The following is a 19,553-nucleotide window of genomic DNA, read 5'->3' on the forward strand; positions in this document are numbered from 1 at the left end:
ATTAATTATGTACTAAAAGTGGCAAAGTCTACTAACTTATTTTAATAAATATGAAACAAGTGGTATAATATATTAACTAAATTATCACTTTAGCCCACCAATTAAATTAGTTATCTAAAGTTACCCTTCAACTAAATAATCGTAGTTATTGAATAATCCAAAATACCCATTAAAATTTACGGGATGAGCCTTTTATGAAATAAAAAGCTGTAATTCTCAAAATGACATAATGGGACGTTACACTCAACCTGCATAAATTGGGGGTTTATTAGATAAATCTATCAATAAGTTTTGAGTCAAGGTTTTAGTCACATGTTTGAGTCTTACCTTGAATGGACATGATGGAAGAAGCTATGAGCTGAGGGAGTCTTCATAGGGTTGTATCCATGGTGCTCGTGGGATTTTGAATGCCGCTTGCATTTCTGATCGTCGTCTATGAGAGGTGAGGAATGCTGGTGAAGCTCATTCTGGTCGGAGAAGATGAAGAGCTACTTAGATTGAAATGTGGATATTTCCATATTCACCTATGGTGTTTCCTTTTTGAGTTTTTATTTTTAGTTTGTTGTTTTGTTATAGCTTAGCTTATTTGGGCTTGGGTCACTTTTGGACCCAAGCCATTATGTCCTGTTGATCCATTTTATTTTTAATAAATGGGCTTGTCCCAAATTTTGGAGAGAAAAAAAAGTGTAAAGATGTGCATCATAAATCTTTACATGTAAAACGATTTCTAATGGTTATAAATATTAGAACCTGCCTTAGATTTAATTTACTTGAGAAAAGAAGTATAAAATCATGACAAGGATTCGGGGATTCTAACCCCCGTCTAATGGTTGATATTACAGTAAGGTTAGCCAACTTAGGGTAATGATCAGATTTCTGATTGTCATCATTCTCAGATTGAAAGAATAAGAGTGACATTCATTTAATTAGGTTGATAAAAAAAACTAAGTGATTTATCATATTTGATAGCTTGTACATCTAGCGCTAGAAGGATCTATTAATGGCAGTCATCCTAAATTTTTCATGCTGATCGCAATCCTAATTTTTTCTCTTGATTAACTCCTTTTTTGTTAAAATGTTGTTATTATTAAATTGTTTCAATTGATATCGAAAGATAAATAATTTTCACAAACTCTTTTTTTAAGGAAATAAATAACTAATGGTAAAATAATTGCATATCACTTGATTTTTCCTTATTCCTTGTGGGATTCGACCTCAATTTAGTTGGGTTCTATATTTGACGACAACAGTATTATACTTCTTAACCGGAGATGTAATTTGGATGTATCAGTATATCACACTTTAGGCGAGTCATAGTTCATATCTTATAAGGACTTTCGTAGGAGCATTTGCAATTGAATTATAACATAGAGTCGATAAATATATCTGGTAATTAGGTTGCAATATTTTTATAAATAAATTATCTCGTGAACTTAAAATTCATATTTTTACGAGGACCTCAATAATTCATCCTACACCTAATTTTTAGTTGGTATTCATCTCTATACTGAATGTTAGAAAATCTAATATTTACCCCAACCTCATTTGGAGATCCATATTTCCACATTATGGTGAAGCAATTAAACCATATAATCATATTCAAAAAAAAATTGATGTGAATTATTTGATTCTTGACCTTGAACCAACCATATAGGAAAACCTTGTTGACTTGATGCATACAAGTGCTGCTATATGTTAAATAACATATCTCACATAAAAAATTATTTGGGAGTATAACCAATGGTTTAGCTACACTTAGAGGGGTACAATTTATGTTAAACCAACCAACATTATTAATGGAATATTATAGTTTGAAATTGTACTCTTAATTTAACAATTTGAATAAACAACCTTACAAAAAATCAAACTGCAAGTTGATAGCAAAGCACATGTAACCATTCCATAGATGCATCTATTATAATCATATAATAATAAATTGGAACATGACAGGTGACTGGACCTATATATATATACATGACACATTCACAACATAAATCAAATTTTTCATCACAATATCCTAAACACTAATGAATGAAACATGTCCCACATAATCACACAAAGCACATACCCAATTCTCTCGTGGAACTCACACATAAATTGTTATTGTACTGACGTGGCAACCAAGCCAATAAAACATATCCCACGTGATCACACAAAGCACATACCTGATTCTCTCATGGAACCCACACACAAACTGTTAGTGTACCGGCATTGTATCCAAGCCAACCTCCAATGAATCATACCAAGTGTGGTGCCTGATCCAACCATATAGATATATGTACCGGCATGGTACCCGCACCAACCATCAATCAAAAACAGCAGGAATAATGATACTCATAATGAACAATCACACTTGAGACCACAAGTAAATAAATAGGTTTATTGCATGAGAGTATGGACATGGTGTCATTTCAGAATATCCTTTTAGCTTCCTTCACATGCATTGCACAAGTAATGCTACAAAGCAGTAGACATGCATACGTACACAATTTAAAAACACACAACCATCACTTACCTTGAATCAAGCCTTGAAAACTCTATAAAATCTGAGCTTTTTTCCTAGTTACTAATCTTGGCTTGTTCTTGGTCTAAAATGATTATAAAATACAATAATCACATCAATAGTGGCCTAACAATATACAGATTATAATCAAATCTTAATTCTAGACCAATTCATGATCATTCCATCCAAACTAGGGCTTTCTGCCATTAATATCAAGTTAAAATCCTTCCCTAAGGTTACCCTCATGGATTCTAAAGGTTAAGAATCAAATTTACAAGTTGAAAAAGTAATTACCTACTTTAATTGATGAATATGATTAACAACAGGTGAAAAATCCCTAAGTAGCCCTTGGAGTTCCCCAAAATGAGATGACCAATTAATAGTTTTGTGAATTTTCTGCACTAAATCCCGACTTACCCTGCTATAGCGGCCCTACCTCGCTATAGCGCCGAAAATCCTGCTATAACGCCTGATTTGTCCCGTTGTAGCACCTAATAAAAGGTGTGCCTCTATGGTGGCTCGTACGGTACTTCAGCTTAAAAATTCCTCCAAAGGCCCCTTCTTTACAACATATCTTCAACCAGGGATGTTTCAAACTAACCCTTTCACACTAAGTTCAATTTTGAGAGTTCTACTCATCGAATCCAAATCTGGAAAGCCCTATGGACTCCTTAATGTATTATCTATTAGAAATACTATTTCACACCTCGAAATTATCCCCAATTAATTCTCGAATTACCCTATACCTCACCTCACTTGGATTCCGTCTGAGATTGACCTAGACTAAAAAAAATTTAAGTCACTACTCAAAAGGTTTTCTGGCCCAATTCTTCCACCATTGGTCTATCCATAACGATCAGAATGAATCGTTACAATTTCAGGAGCCCATATGTGAGACCCACATACAGGCCACATAAATGATTTACAGTCCTTATGTTGTATCATATGTGAAAGTTCAAAATGTGTCTAAAATTTGAGCTACTGAAGTAAAATACGGGAGGTCATGTACGGACTATATTTATAACATATGACTTATATGTCTAACGTATGTTGACGAGAATGAAATGCGATCTAGATTGTGTGTTAGGGGGAAAGATTTAGGAAAATTTAGGATGTGGATTGCATGTTTAATATGCGGACCACGTGAGGCCACCACATGTCAAATTTATCAAACTCTAAATATACCCAAAAAAAGGATTTTTATTTCACTCTCTCACTTCATCTTGACTACAACTGCTCTCTTCTCACTCCCCACTCATGCCTCCGCAATGTAAGTGAAATATAACACCTTTCATGAATATTTCTTTAATGATTACGTCTTTCTAACACCAATTCCTCTATAGATTTTAGCTAAATCAAGGATTTTCCTCTAAAGAGTCCAAGTGAAGAAATGGGGCTTTTTCTTCTATTGAGGTAAGTACTTATTTTTAACTCCATGCATGAGCTAACATTAGCATCCTAGGCTTATTTTGAGGTCAAGAATCATGGGATAGTCATCAGCCACGAGTCTAATCTTGGGATCATTGCATGAGAGATGTAAGGGTTGTTTGGACTATTGTAAGGTTTTGGTGTTGGTTGGTTGGCCTCGTAGGAGAATTTTGATGCAATAATTTTTTAATCAAAATTTATATTCTATGATCATCACAAAGTTTATAAAACACTCTATGATGATATTACAAGTGAGGATTCTTATGTAATGAAAAATTATAAAAGCCATGAAAAAAAGTTGAGTTATAAACCTCAAGCTTCCTTTTACAATTGTATGAACCAAAAAAGATAAATTTGCCTTCTAAAGGAACCTAAAGTATGTTTCTCTTGTCTTCTTCTTCAAATTGGTCCAATAACACTTGATAGTTCATCACTTCTTGGATTTATTGGATCTTGTTAAAGTTGTTGAAGACACACAAGCTCTAAGATTGACTCTAGACAAATAAAAATGGACTTAGAATGTATTTTAATTGAATTTGATTGTATTGTTAGGTAGAGAGTTGATAGGGAGTTGGTTTACTCATTTGTGTGTCATTGTGTGGTAAAAATTTTGCATATTCTACGTGTATGTAAATATCTAGAACTTGTCGAGTGTGTATATAATGTGAAATGAAGTGTTGATTCATTTGAAATGATTTAGGCATTTCTTTATTAAGTCAATTTTTACTGCATTTTTATTTACCCTTTCATTATCCATAGCCTCTTTGAGTCGATTTCTTCGATAACCACTTAATTAGTCTTTCTCCTTTATTGATGAACCTTTCATTAATTTAATCCCTAATTTCGTAGTGCACTTTAAAGAAAAACTTAAAAAGTAAAGAGAAAAAGGATAGTGAATCAATGAAAATTGGTGTGGAGATAAAAGAAAGAAAATTAAAGTGGTGCCATGTATAAAAGTTATTCATTGGAGAAAGGAGAGCAAAAAAGAATAAGAAGTTTGAAAAAGTAAAATATAAAGTTGAATTCAATAGCTCTTTGCTAACAATGTATGAAAATTGGGAGAGTACTTAAAGATAAGGGGGATATAAAAGGAAAGTGTAAAGAAAAGTTGAAATTGGGTGACATAAGGAAAAGAAGCAATGAAGTTTGAAGTGAATATCTTAAAAGTGCATTAGGGAGAGCAGTCAATTATTTTCTGCCCATCCCTTAGCCGACATTACAATGCATAAAGTCCTTTGATTCTATTCCTCTAGCATTTTTGTTTATAGAGTATGACACTAAGGACAAACCTATGATATAGGTTATATGCTTGTGAATTCTTGTATGAGAGTAAGCAATATTATTTATTCATGTGCCACAGAAATTATGATATATTATGAATGTGCGATGGGCCATCTCTCTTGAAAATTGAGGGTCACATAGTGATGTAAACTTAGTGATCTGCTCTCTCTGTCTCATTTTATGTGGCATCGTTTGACTTGGCAAAGTATTTTAGAAAAAAAGGAAGATTTTGAAATTTGTGGTCTAAAATAATTTTTAGATATTTATGTGGTTATAAATCATTTCATTAAGAGTATAAGGGAAATGTTAAAGTTAAAATATTTCTAATTAAGGTGACATTCTTTTTGGAAAGGACTAAAAAGGAAAAAGTGTCACATAAAATGGGACAGAGGGAGTATTTGATTTAGTTGTTGGATAGTATGATTGCAATTTTTCCTATGTATTATGTTGATGAGTTGGTTCTAGAGGCTATGTCATCTTGGTAGAATTGTCTTTAGTTGAATTGTTCATCGCACTTTGTATTGAGAGTTGTTGTATGCTTAAAGTGAATTGGTGATCTACGTAGGAGTTAACCGATTTGAGTTGCGTAGTGAAGTGAGTGTTATGCTTTAAGTTTCTAGTTGCTTGTTCAAGGACAAATAAAAGTTAAAGTGTGGGGTGGTGATGCAGGGCCTATGTACACTCTTTTTTAGACATGCTTTTTGTCACGATCCAACCCATAGGTCGTGACTGGTGTCCGAATTGGACACTCATATACACAATTGTTATCTATAATCGATCAACACTCACATGATATGAAATTTTTATGGACAGAGCGTCGTCTCAAAACTGTCATATATACATATATACTGAAACTACCTGTCTCCTAGGGAGTCACAATTGTCAAAAGATAAGATAGCATAGAACGTAAGACGACAAGGCTGTCATTACATGTAGGAATGTCCCACTATATACATAAACGCGAGCCGACAAGGCTGTCACTACGAATGGAAACGTCCCAAAACATAAATCATACCAATACAACCGAACAACGTTTATATACAACCCACACATATGTCTACAAACCTCTAAAAATATCAACAATAACAAATGATGGGGCAGGGCCCCGTTGTACCCCTGGATAAATAAATATATACATCAAAGGTTCGGTACCAAAATTCTAGGCTTCGGAAAAATGAAGCACTCCAAAATAGCTGAGTGAAAATCCTACATTGGCAGATTTCTGAACGAGTATATGTACCTGCGGGCATAAAATGCAGCCCCCTAAAGAGAGGGGGTCAGTACGATATATGTACTGAGTATATAAAACATAAAATACTATAAAGGAGATCACATCTGAAGTAGAGATTCAGGAGACAAGCATGTAAATCAAGAAATCACTGTACTGGTATTTTATAACGAAGTCATACCTATCATTGTCATATGTTGTACCCCGCCCATTATGGGACTTGGTGAATAAAGTCATATCATCATATTATCATATTATCACATCATCATATCATCATATACATATACCATACCAGGCCCTCTAGTAAGGGACTCGATGAATAAAGTTGTGTACATATATATTGTACCCGGTCCATTGTGGGACTCGGTGTCATAATCATATCATCATATACCATATTCGGCCCTCTAGTAAGGAACTCGGTGAATAAAGTTGTGTACATATATACCATACCCGGCCCGTCATGGGACTCGGTGCCATAATCATATCATCATATACCGTACCCGGCCCTAGTGAGGGACTCGGTGAATAATGTGGTAAACTATGCATACCCGGCCCTCTAGCGAGGGGCTCGGTGAATAATATAATAACAATATGCACGAATAGGGTATCATTAGTAACCATGTGCAACTATCATCTGAGACTCAATAAAATGAGTAAAATAAGCTAACACTCGAATATCAAAATGATAGTTATGTTAAGTTCTCTCTAACTATTATCATGAACTATAAGTAAAGTCTCAGGGATCATAGGCATGTATCAAATTAATATGAGACAACTTATGATAGTTAAGGACATTAGTCATCATAGAGCCTTCAAAAAAAGGAGCTTTTTCGTATCAATCACTATCCAGTCATATAGACGACTTGAGGGTGGTAGCTCAATTATTCCAAGAGTTTCAACATTAAGGAGTGAATAAGAATCATGAATTATACCGAAATATGAATTATACCAAATTAGGATGGCTGAAATCATACACATGTATCAAGACATAATGATTTATAAGTTCTAGAAAATCAAGAACATTAGCCATCCTAGTGTATCTAAGAATGAGAGCTTCTTTGGAATTTATACATTCATCGTCCGTTTGTTTCATGTGGATCATGCCAAAAGAAAGAAAGGTTAGCTTTACATACTTACTACTTCCTAATGTATAGAAGACTTGAGAAGCAATAGCTCAATTATTGTAAGAGTTCTAACATCAAGAAGTGAATAAAAATTATGAACCGCGCTCGAAGCTCATGAATAGAATTACCCCAAATTCCATATACATATCATTTGTCACTTATATCTAAGACATGCCCCAAAAAAGAAGGGATAGGCTTTTCATACCTTTAGCGTTTATCTGCACACAACATGTATATGCTGCCCCATAGGATCTCAACCTATATTAATACATTAAGCACTATGGTTAGGCTATGAAAAGGCATAAAATGTAATTTATCGTTAGTAGGTTATTTCTAGAAAATTGGACAGTACCTCCCTTATATCTCTCACTTTTTTTACCTCCAAATCAGCCGTACAACCACCAAGAAGCTCTCCTATATCGCTCACTCTTTTCACCTTCAAATCAGTCATACAAACACCAAGCAATATCAACAATCACACATTCAAATGTAATGTTAAGACTAGCCAAAACGAGATTCAAAAATACTTTGAACAACCCACATAACATTCGACTTGCGTTAATTATCAACATGACGACTATGATGCTATAGAATTACTCTCAATAGGTTGCATCCATCACACTCTACCGAAATGATTTATAACAACCCAACAATTAACCATACAATGTATAATCGTAACTACACTTAATCCTTAAATTCAACACAAGCAGCCACACACTACAAGCAACCCTTAAATCAATTACAACTCCAACTTGACATGTTGAATGCTTTCATTTTTATTATGTAATCAGCCACAATAACAACCACAATATTAATTGATATTAATCTACCATTTTTAGCTTAGAACAACCCCAATATGGTCCAAACGGAGATTTGACATTAACATATACAATCCCTTCACTTTTAACACATAATCCATAACAATAATAGCAACAACAACAATCAACCCAATCTAATTCAAGCAACTCCAATTTTGTCCATTTCAACACCAACACTAATCATGGAGTTTTCTTTCTTCCAATTCCATTTAATACAAATTAATCTCTTTATTATAATATTATTTCTAGATTAAGGCATCCCACATTCATAACATTCGACAATAATTCAAATTCACATATAACTACTACCTCTTCAAGTTATCTTTAATGATCCATAGTCTTAACATTTTCATCGGAACATTCCTACAACAACCCAACCAACATAAAACATAACGTATAATCTTAATTATCATTAATCTTTCAAGTTCAACAAGAACAACAAAAACATATCAAAATAGCCCCTAATTAACTACATAAAGATGCTCAAAAACCTTATGAACCCCTACAACACGCCAAGCAAACCACCTCTAATTTTTATATGTTATTTCGTACAATCTTTACATTTATTTTAATGACATATAGAAGCAGCCCCATAACAGCAACATCACTCATTTAAATTTAAGAAAATTATGTTAATGTTACACCAAGTTCTAAATAGCCCACAAATATCATACCAAACAGCTCCAAAATATATATACAATATCTTCATACACTTTATTCTTCCAAATTCAAGAATAATAACTCATCAACAACATCAAAATAATATCAAAAATTATTCATCACTCAGCTAATTCTATCTATTTAATCTACTTAAACAGCCCCTTAATCCATAAATCTCAACAAATCAACAAACGAGTTTATAATGCTATTTTCTCCATTCTAATCCGTTAAAACTCTAAATAAACTTGTTAACAATGTAAAAGAGAATTTAATAATACCTCAATGTGAAGCAACCACATTAACACTTCTCCTTCTTCGCTAATTTTTAGCTCAAATTGAAGGCAACGCGACGTACAACATTTTTCTCTTCATGAGCTTTGAGATTTGGGGCATAAATTATGGTCAATTTTGGTGTTTCTCTCTAGAATTTTCCTCTCTCACTCTCTCTAGAAATTTTTGGACATTTTTGGTCTGAAAGCTGAAGGAAAAATCTGAAAATTTTCATTTAATGGCGTGGGTATTAGACCAGATCCGAGTTGGAATTGGGTTGGAGCGAATCCACTGTTCAGTTTGACCTTTATTCCTTAAAAGGTCATATTCTGACCCACGACCTATGGTTGGAAATCTATTTCAATTATCTACAACTTTCATGTTAAGATTTTTCCCAAATTCCCAGATGCTGAAGGGGTTATGTCCTCCCGAAGTTCAATCACTCAAAAACGTGACTTAAAAAAAATTGATGGCTTCCACTTTGAATTGGCTCAAGGGTCCTTCTTGAGTTGTGTTTAACTTCACATATATTATCCATATAACTTTTCATTTACAAATAATTCATTCCATTTTAAAATTCGCAATTAAAAATCCTTAAATTTTGTCCATTAGCTCACGAATAGTCCGATGCAAAAAAAATATGGATTATAACACTTTCTTTAATTTAAGTCGACTTGCTTGCAAATAATTTGATGTGTAAACACACGGGGTATAACATTTTTCTTATGTTTATACCTTGTTTTGAGGACAAGCTAGCTTAACATTCTTGATTTATACCCATTTTCATGTTTTGGCACTTATATAAGGTGGTTTGTGCATTATAGGTAAAACAAATACCTTAAATTTGACTATGGAATAGAAAAATAGGAACTTGCCAACCAAAGCCCAAAGCAAAGCTCCAGGGCTCGTGATGCGACTCCTAACTAAAGAGGGGTCGGATCTCACCCTCTTCTAAAGTTTCATACCAAGCAGGTGGTCCCCAAATGTGAGCAAGAAGAGCTCCTAGTGCAAGGGTATCATGATCCAAATTGGAGGTGATGGTACTCGTCTTATCCCACCCATACAAGTCAGCCTATAACTCAAATATTACGATAAAATGCGAAAGTAAAAATAAAAGTGAAAGTTTAACAACAAATGAAAATATTGATAACAAAGTCAACTCAATTAAACCCCCAAAATATAATTGTCACGTGCACAAGTCTCTAATGCATTACAATAGATTTGAAAGAAAAATACAAGTCTTAGATGACATTATCTTTAAAGTAGAACAAAATCATAAATAGGAGCGCTGAGATGGCAAAAAGCTACCTTAGAAATCTCTACAGGAAGCCATGAACAAGAAGATAAGAGAGAGTATTAAGTTATGATGGTGTATTAATGCAAAAGGGGAAAGTGATTGCCTATGCTTCTAGACAATTGAAGGCTTTTGAGAAAAACTATCATATCCATGACTTAGAGTTAGCAGTAGTGTCTTTGTGCTTAAGTTATAGAGTCACTAATTGTATGGGGTGCACTGTGAGTTCTTCACCGATCATGGAGTCTTGAGTACATCTTCAGTCAAAGGGATCTGAACTTGAGACAACTTGCTTATATATTGATGTGTGATGTGTAGATAATGATTTAGAAGGTTTATTGGTTCATTACTGATGTTGTATCACGATTGTAATGGAAATATTTGATAGGGGCACTATGGAAGAAGTATCTTGTGGTATTCGACCTTTGTTCCATATATTCTTATATCACTATCTACTTCATTTTAAACATGGTAGGGAGTATGATTCGCTACATATGGTCACTTGTGCCCTTTGTTCTATACATTCTTATGTAACTATCTACTTCATTTAGACATGGTAGGGAGTATGATTCGCTACATGTGGTCACCCATGTTTCCACTTTCATGGATGGATTTCTAGTGGTGGACCAGGTATACCAATCCTGCGATATCCTCTTGGTAGGATAGGATGCTTGTGCAGACTTAGTCCAGATATGGTGGTTTTAGTGTTGCCTTGGGGTAGTTGAAGTACTCCAATGGTTTTATAAGTGTCACCTTGCTTATGAGAACTTATAGAAGAGCTACCATGGATATTTACAGCGACTGACAGTCTTATTATACACCTCGTCATCGAGTTTGAGTCTGAATATACAATATAAGTCTCCAAATAAAATAAATACTGCAAATGAAAGATGTAACTAGCGGCGATCCGGATCCCAAGATCACACCACTAATCCGATGATAGTATATCTTTAGAAAATCAACTACCGTGCTGGATACCTTGGCTAAAATTTACATCAAAAGGGACATAGAAGTAGAGGTGAGTACAAGCCACATGTACCTAGTAGGTTTAACCTACTAAGTATAAGAAATTAATCAAATCTATGAAATAAACAAAGAAACGCTTCTACCTGCACACAGAAAAGTCTCACTCCGGCTATGTTGCCGCCAATTTATATGGAATAAAATGATTAAAATAAACACATAAGTACAGTTCAATATCATAGTTAATCAGATATGTCAAGTATCACAGATATCAATTCAATGCAATACAATGTGATGATGTAATGATATGATGGTACGGTGGAATCAAGATTGTCGCACAACTTGTCGTATACACCTATCGAGTTAAGGCTTCTAGAGAAGGACCCATGGGGGACTTGCAGTCCATATACTGTATCACATCTCGAAATCTCATCAACTTTCCACCTAGCTCGTGGTCAAGACTCAATAAGGTGCCACATTTTCTTTCTCAAAAAGACTTTCACAATTATGCACTTTCCAAAATCAATGTTGTTTTGTAATGAATGAGGATGAATGCATCACAATAAATATGGCATGCAAGCAATATTCAACTCAACATGTATACAAAAGGTTCAACTCTAAACTCAACCTAAACATGATATTCACCATCAATAGATAGCAATGTGAAGGAATTTTATTAAAATGAATATTCACCCTCTCTTAGAAATAACTCAGTATTCAATTATGCTCAAACCCCCAACTCAACCCCTCAGGTGGGTATTTAAAGTGAAATGACCTTTTTACATCTCTAACACAGTTAATTCATGGATTACATAGTCCCAACACAGGAACTAAGCCCCCTCCCCCCCCCCCTCAATATGGGCTACAGAACACAAATAAGCCTCCAAAAAGGTATCACAAGTAATTAAACAGTCCCAAACTCTACTACAACCCCATCGCAAAGTCTATAATATAGGATTAACTAATTACCCCAACTCAGTCTCAAGAAGGATAGTCAAACCTATCTCAATTGCCGAATTCGCACTCGAACACTTCTATCGGATGATTAACAATCCCAAATTAAAAGTCTGAATTGAAAATCCACAATCGAGAATGAAACATACACATTACAAGGAGTCTAATGACACCCATAATGATAGTTTTTGAAATCGGGGTAAAATAGTCCAAAAATTGATTAATTTTGAAAATGGTTGAATCTGAAAATTTCTTTTAAAAACACGTTCTACTCAATGAAGGGAGTTTGTGGATGAAAACCCATAAAAATAGGCCAAGAAAATGAGGTAGAATCAATGAAAACTGAATTAAAATTTAAGAACCCCCCCCCCAATAATTCTCATTCAAAACTACACTTTTTCAAGGATTTAAGAAGAAAAATTCATGAATAAAAGAGGTAAGATTGAAAAGGGAACTTACCCACACAAAATCCTTCAAGAACTTGACCCAAAATCGCCTACTCAAAACTCAAATCGATAAAAATGGTGGGATTTAAAAAATGGGGACTTATTTCGCGGCATAACATTGTTCAGGCACGAATTGCTCCTTGCGATCGCGAGCCCTTTACCCTTGCAATCACGAAGCACAGGGAAAAGACTCATCATGATCTCATGGCAAGTGTCACAATCGCGTAGAATAAAATTTGAGTTGGTCGCGATAGCGAAGAACAAAATGACCTTCACTAGAAACCCGACCACAGTCGATTGCTAAGTCCAAAAATGCTCTTGGTTGGACCGTCGAAAATCATTCGAGGTACGATACAAATAAATTGGATATTCTACTATATTGAATTCAAAACTCCAGGCTCAACAAAATTGTTAGATTTCCAAAAATAAGTCGTTATGATAAAATTACTCTCACAAACTCCCTTTTGGCCTAAAACTCAACTTTTAGCCTAAAATCTCAGAACGATGATTAAGGTCCTGAGGCTCTAAGTCAATGTTCAACTAGACCAAACTTGATATTCTGGACGCAACGGATCTAATAGAATTCTTAATTGATGCTCAGATCTCAAAATTCTGACCAAAGTCAAACCAACTCATTTAAAACCACACTTTCCAACTTAAGACCTCAAATCAACGTATCAACCCCAAATTTGATTCCGACAACTCTCATAGACCAATTTCCACATCCGAAGCTTATGGAACTGATGGAATTTCTTTTCAAGACCTGTAGCTCTGGTTAGTACCAAAAACCACATTTAGAACAACTTAACCCTCTAAAACTCAAAAACTTACTCAAATCACAACCTTTTTAAGAATTTACCAAAACCAACCATACAAACCAATTAATTAACACTCAGAGAAACTATTGGGTAGGGTAAAATGGTAATTTCTCAAGAATTTCTGAAAATGACTCTTAATGTCATTACATCATTCACCACTAAAAATAATATCCATCCTCAAACATAAAATAAAGGAAATTACCTGGAGTCTCAAAAAGCTGAGAGTACCAAGCCTGCATGTCAAACTCTAACTCCCAAGTCGCCTCTTCAACAAGTCGATATCGCCACTGTACCTTAACTAAAGCGATCTCCTTGGCTGAGCCTATGAAGCTGCCTATCTAGAATAGCGATCGGATCCTCATCATAAATCAAATCCAGACTCAACTCCACCATATCATAAGAAATCATATGGGACTCATTCGGGATATACTTGCGAAGCATGGAGATGTGAAACACCAGATGAATAACTAATAATCTAGGGGGCAAGGCCAACTCATAAGCCTTCCTACCCACTTTTCTCAGAATCTCAAACATACCAACAAACCTTGAGTTAACCTTGTCCTTCTTCCCGAACCTCATCATACCCTTTATGGGCAATATTTTGACCCAAACACAATCACCTACCATAAACTCTAATGGAAAAACCCTCATGTCCGCATAGCTCTTCTGTCGACTCTGGGCTATTAATAGTCGACTCTAAATCAAGCATACCTGCTCCATAGCATCCCTAAGTAAATCAGTATCCAATGCATCCACCATAACTAAATTAAACCACCCAATAGTTGATCGACATCTACGACCGTATAATGCCTCAAATAGTGCTATCTGAATGCTATAGTGATAATTGTTATTAAAGGCAAACTCTAATAAGGGAAAGTATTGGTCCCATCGAGAACTAAAATCAATCACACAGGCCCTAAGCCTGTCCTCCAATACTTGAATAGTCCACTTGGATTGGCCGTCAATCTGGGGATAAAATTCTGAACTCATGTCTAATCACGTACCCAAACCACGCTGTAATACCTCCCAAAAGTGAGGGGTGAACATCGAACCTTGATCTGACACAATACAAATATGCAGCCTATGTAACCTAACAATCTCACGAATATAGATCCTAGCTAACTGCTCCGCATTGTAGCTAGTCTTTACTAGAAGAAAATGGGATGATTTGATCAATTCGTCCATAATCACCCTAACAGAGTCATACTTACCCAATGCCATGGGTAACCCAGTCACAAAATCCATGGTAATGTATTCCCACTTCCACTCGGGAATGGGCATCCTTTGCATAGGTACACCCAATTTTTGATGCCCATACTTTACTTGTTGGCAGTTTAGACATTTAGACAGAAAATTGATAATGTCTCTCTTCATGTCACACCACCAACAGTATTTCTTCAAGTCGTGAAACATCTTTGCCGCTCCCGGGTGAATACAATACTTGGAACAATTATCCACCTCCAACATCATACGTACCCAATCATAAACGTTGGGCACACAAATACGACCATTAATCATCAAAACTCTCTCCAGATCAAAAGAGGTTGATTTAGCTTCACCTCTCAACACTTTGTCTCGAATGATCCTCAACTTGTCATCATCAAAGTGGTGGGTATGAATCTAATCCATTAAAGTAGACCTAGCCTCCATAAAGGTCAAAATGCTATGATATATAGAAATATCAGTCGGACTAACTTCCTAGCCAATGACTAAACCTCCAAAGCCAAAGACCTCTTATCCGCCTTAAGGAAGACCAAACTACCTATACTAGATGCTTTCTGACTCAAAGCATCTTCCACCATGTTAGCTTTGCCCAAATGGTAAAGAATGGTGATATCATAGTATTTCAATAACTCCAACGACCTATGCTACCTCATGTTTGGGTTTGGCTGGGAAAAGATATACTTAAGGCTACAGTGGTCGATAAAGACCTCATAATACACACCATAGAGATAGTGCCTCCACAACTTCAGAACATACACCATTGCCGCCAACTCCAAGTTGTGGGTAGGATAGTTCTTCTCATATATTTTCAACTGTCGAGAAGCATAATCTATAACTCTCCCCTTTTACATTAATACACCACCCAAACTGACTCTCGAAGCATCACAAAATACAATAAAGGTCACACCCTCCTCGAGTAAGGCTAGAATCGGTGTTGAAGTCAATAACACCTTGAGCTTTTGAAAGCTCGCTCCACACTCAGCAGTCCACATAAATGCCATGGCATTTTGAGTTAGCCTAGTTAATGGGGCTGCAATAGAAGATAAAATCCTAAACAAACCGAAGATAATAGCCTGCCAACCCAATAAAGCTTCAAATTTTGGTAACTGACCTAACCCAATCGTGGACCACTGCAACCTTGGATGGATCAACCACAATACCATCCTTGGTCACCACATGACCCAAGAATGTCACGAACTAGAGCCAAAACTCATATTTAGAGAATTTTGCATACAACTTCTCTTCTCTTAATCTCTGAAGTACTATCATCAAGTGACTAACATAATCCGCCTAATTCTTGGAATAAACCAAGATATCATTAATAAACACAATCACAAATAAGTCCAAATAAGGTCGGAATACTAGATTCATTAACTCCATAAAAGTAGTCAGGACATTATCAACTCGAAGGACATAACCACAAACTCATAATGCCTATAACGAGTCCTAAATGTAGTCTTCAGGATATTAGATTCTCGAACTCTCAACTGATGGTAACCCGACCTTAAGACACTCTTAGAGAATACCTATGCACCCTGAAGCTGGTAAAATAAGTCATTAATATGAGGAAGAGGATACGTATTCTTGATGGTGAATTTGTTAAACTACTGATAGTTAATGCACATCCTCATATGTAACATCCCTCAGAATTATTTTTTTTAAATATATTTATATATATATACCTTTAAAATGCTTCAGAAATAGGCCGCTCATGTAACGTATTATTCTTAATCTTTTTGGAAAATCCAAATTCAGAATATCTATTAGAGGGTCAAAACATATAAGAAAATGATCTCGGTGGATTTTTAGGACCCGTAGAATGGAAGAAAGATTTTCGAAGAAATCACAAAATAGTGTGGTCCGCAACAGGACCGAGTAGCACACTTGGGAAGCCTCACAAGGCAGAGTAGTCCGCAATAGGACCGCGTCGCAGATCTGGGAATAGTCTTTTGGCCGAGTTGGTCGCGACAGGTCCGCGTTGTGGACCTGGGAAGGCTTCCTGGCCGAAATTAAGTTTTTTTAAGGGCGTTTTAGACTTTTTTTCAAATTATTAGTTAACGAACTTAGACTTTTTTAGGACCTAATTCAACTCTATAAATCTACCTAAACCTCTAATTTAATTCATTCTTCTACAATTCATCTATCAAATATTTCTCTCTCTACAAAAAGGATCTCAAAGGTTTCCATTGAAGACTTCAAGCAAATTCACTCAATTTCTCCATCAAAACTCTCAAGTTCTTCCCAATTAATTTGTGTTCTCACTCAAGGTATGTGGGTATTGATTCATGAATCCTTTCTTCCATGTAGCCCAATCAAGTTCTCAAATTTTCTTTCAAATTAAAGTATGATATTTTATGGGTTTTGTGATCTCTATTTCAATTGCATGAATGTTGATTTAAAGTATCATTTTTAGTCTATTTTGATATAAATTGATGGCTATTGAATAAAATTGAAGAGTTTTTTCATGAATTCTCCTATTTTGATTTCTAGGGTTCATGGTGTAATATATGAGTATTTTCAATTATACTTCTAAATAATATTATCTATATGAATTATGTATGGGCTGATATAAAGTTTATGATCATGCATGTTTTAAAGTTTATTTCATGATTTTCAAGTAAATTGATCATGCATTCATATCATACCCAAATTCCAAGTTCAAGCTATGGTCATGAATTTTCAAAGTATGAATTATGACTATGTATTTTCATTATGATCATGAATTATAAGTATGTTTCAAATCATGGTTTTTCATGCAAGTTATGAAGTAAGGTGACCTAAGGCCTAACGATATGATTTATGCAAATATGATTGTAATGATGAAAGGACAATTCTCACATTACAAGTATGTTATGAAAATGAGCAATTCTATGATTTCAAGCCTATGATCATGAATATGATATATGAAATTATGATCTTATGTTATGTATGTATTCCGTGGGATTTGAATTAGCACTGAATGTGGACTTGAAGTGGAGGCTCGAAGCAAGGGGTCCTTATATGAAGTCTCTTATCTTATAACTACGTGCCATCGTAGGATTGCCTTTATGGCCTAGTTACTGGATCCACAAATAGCACATGTTCATGATTAGGAGTCTACCTTAAAAAAGTAGCCTCCCTCTTCTTAATGTGGGGATCATCAGATTCCATGTTATAGCTCGCACAGTCTTATTGTCGATTATGGTTCCTATCCCACATATGTATGATTTCTTAATTACGTTATGATTTGAACTTATGTTATAAATGCTTTGGTCAATATGATTTTCTCATGACTTTATGTATTCCATCTTATCATGTGATTTACTTAACCCTTGCATTTCCATGATTTACTTTGCATGTCATGGCCTCATACTTAGTACATTCCAACGTACTAATGCATACTTATGCCTATATTATCTCATAATGTAGGGGTTGAGGTTGAAGATCCTTATCGTTCACATAACTAGTAGGCATCCTCTAATCAAAGGCATTGTGGTGAGTCATCATTGACCGGGGACTAGTTCAAGTTACTTACTACTTTCTTTTCAAAAGACTTTTGCTTATGTTGTATATTGAGGGTGAGCTAGGGATATGTCTTAGCCCCCGCTCATACTCATGTTTTGAGGCATCTAGTTGGACATATGTTTGAGTCTATATTGTCATCAAACATTTTTTTAGATTTCTAATCATGGCTTAGACTCTCTTGTGATATTTTTGCTTTTATATTTTACTTATGTATGCTTATGATATGTACAAGAGGCTTGGTTGGAGCCCTTCGGGGTTGCGATCGTCGTGTTACGACTAGGCCGTAGGTCGGGTCGTGACAAACTTGGTATTAGAGCATAAGATTTTCTAAGTGTCCTAGGGTGTCCAACATATTGCGTTAAGTAGAGTCTTATTCATGGGTGTGAAGCGCGCCACACTTATGAGTAGGAGGCTATGAGGTATTTTAGGAATTCTCACTTCTTTCATGATCTATGTCGTGCTATAGAGTTTATGTTAAGACTTGTTCTCCCTAATAGTCTTTCTTTTCAATTTTTAGAAAAACGCCTCCAAGAAGACCATTATTTCTAAGGAGAGAAAATGTTAATGAAGCCCAAGCTCTCCCGGGTCCTCAAGACAATGGTCCTCTACCGGACCAAGTGACTAATGCAGAGTTTCGAACCGCTATCACTATGCTAGCCAGAGTAGTGACCAACCAAGGTGTCTTGGCTCCTCCTAACGTTCCTACTCCAGCCTCAAGAGTTAGGGACTTTGCACGAATGAATCCTTCGGAATTCCATGGCTCAAAGAACGATGAGGATTCTCAAGAGTTTATTGATGAGGTCTATAAAATAGTGAGTATTATGAGGGTAACTTCAAAAGAAAAGGCGGAGTTGGTAGCTTACCAACTTAAAGGTGTTGCTCAACTATAGTGAACTCACTGGAAGTTTGAGAGGGCGGATGAAGGTCCTGTCTAATAGGAAGCTTTCAAACTTATTTTCCTTGATCATTTTTTCCCTCTTGAGTTAAGAAAGGCTAAAGTGTTGGAGTTTATAAATCTTTGACAAGGTAATATGGGGA

At 35.4% G+C, this 19,553-nt stretch overlaps 1 long non-coding RNA gene across 1 annotated transcript; it reads left to right on the forward strand.

Moving 5' to 3' along the window:
- The first annotated feature begins 3,722 nt into the window (after nt 1–3,722).
- Nucleotides 3,723–18,675, forward strand: LOC129904607 (uncharacterized). The gene is made up of 3 exons (XR_008770457.1): nt 3,723–3,773; nt 3,847–3,916; nt 18,420–18,675. It is a non-coding gene; the product is annotated as an uncharacterized LOC129904607 (long non-coding RNA).
- Nucleotides 18,676–19,553: the final 878 nt, after the last annotated feature.

This window comes from Solanum dulcamara, chromosome 9, assembly GCF_947179165.1.
Source record: "Solanum dulcamara chromosome 9, daSolDulc1.2, whole genome shotgun sequence".
Taxonomy (NCBI): Eukaryota; Viridiplantae; Streptophyta; class Magnoliopsida; order Solanales; family Solanaceae; genus Solanum; species Solanum dulcamara.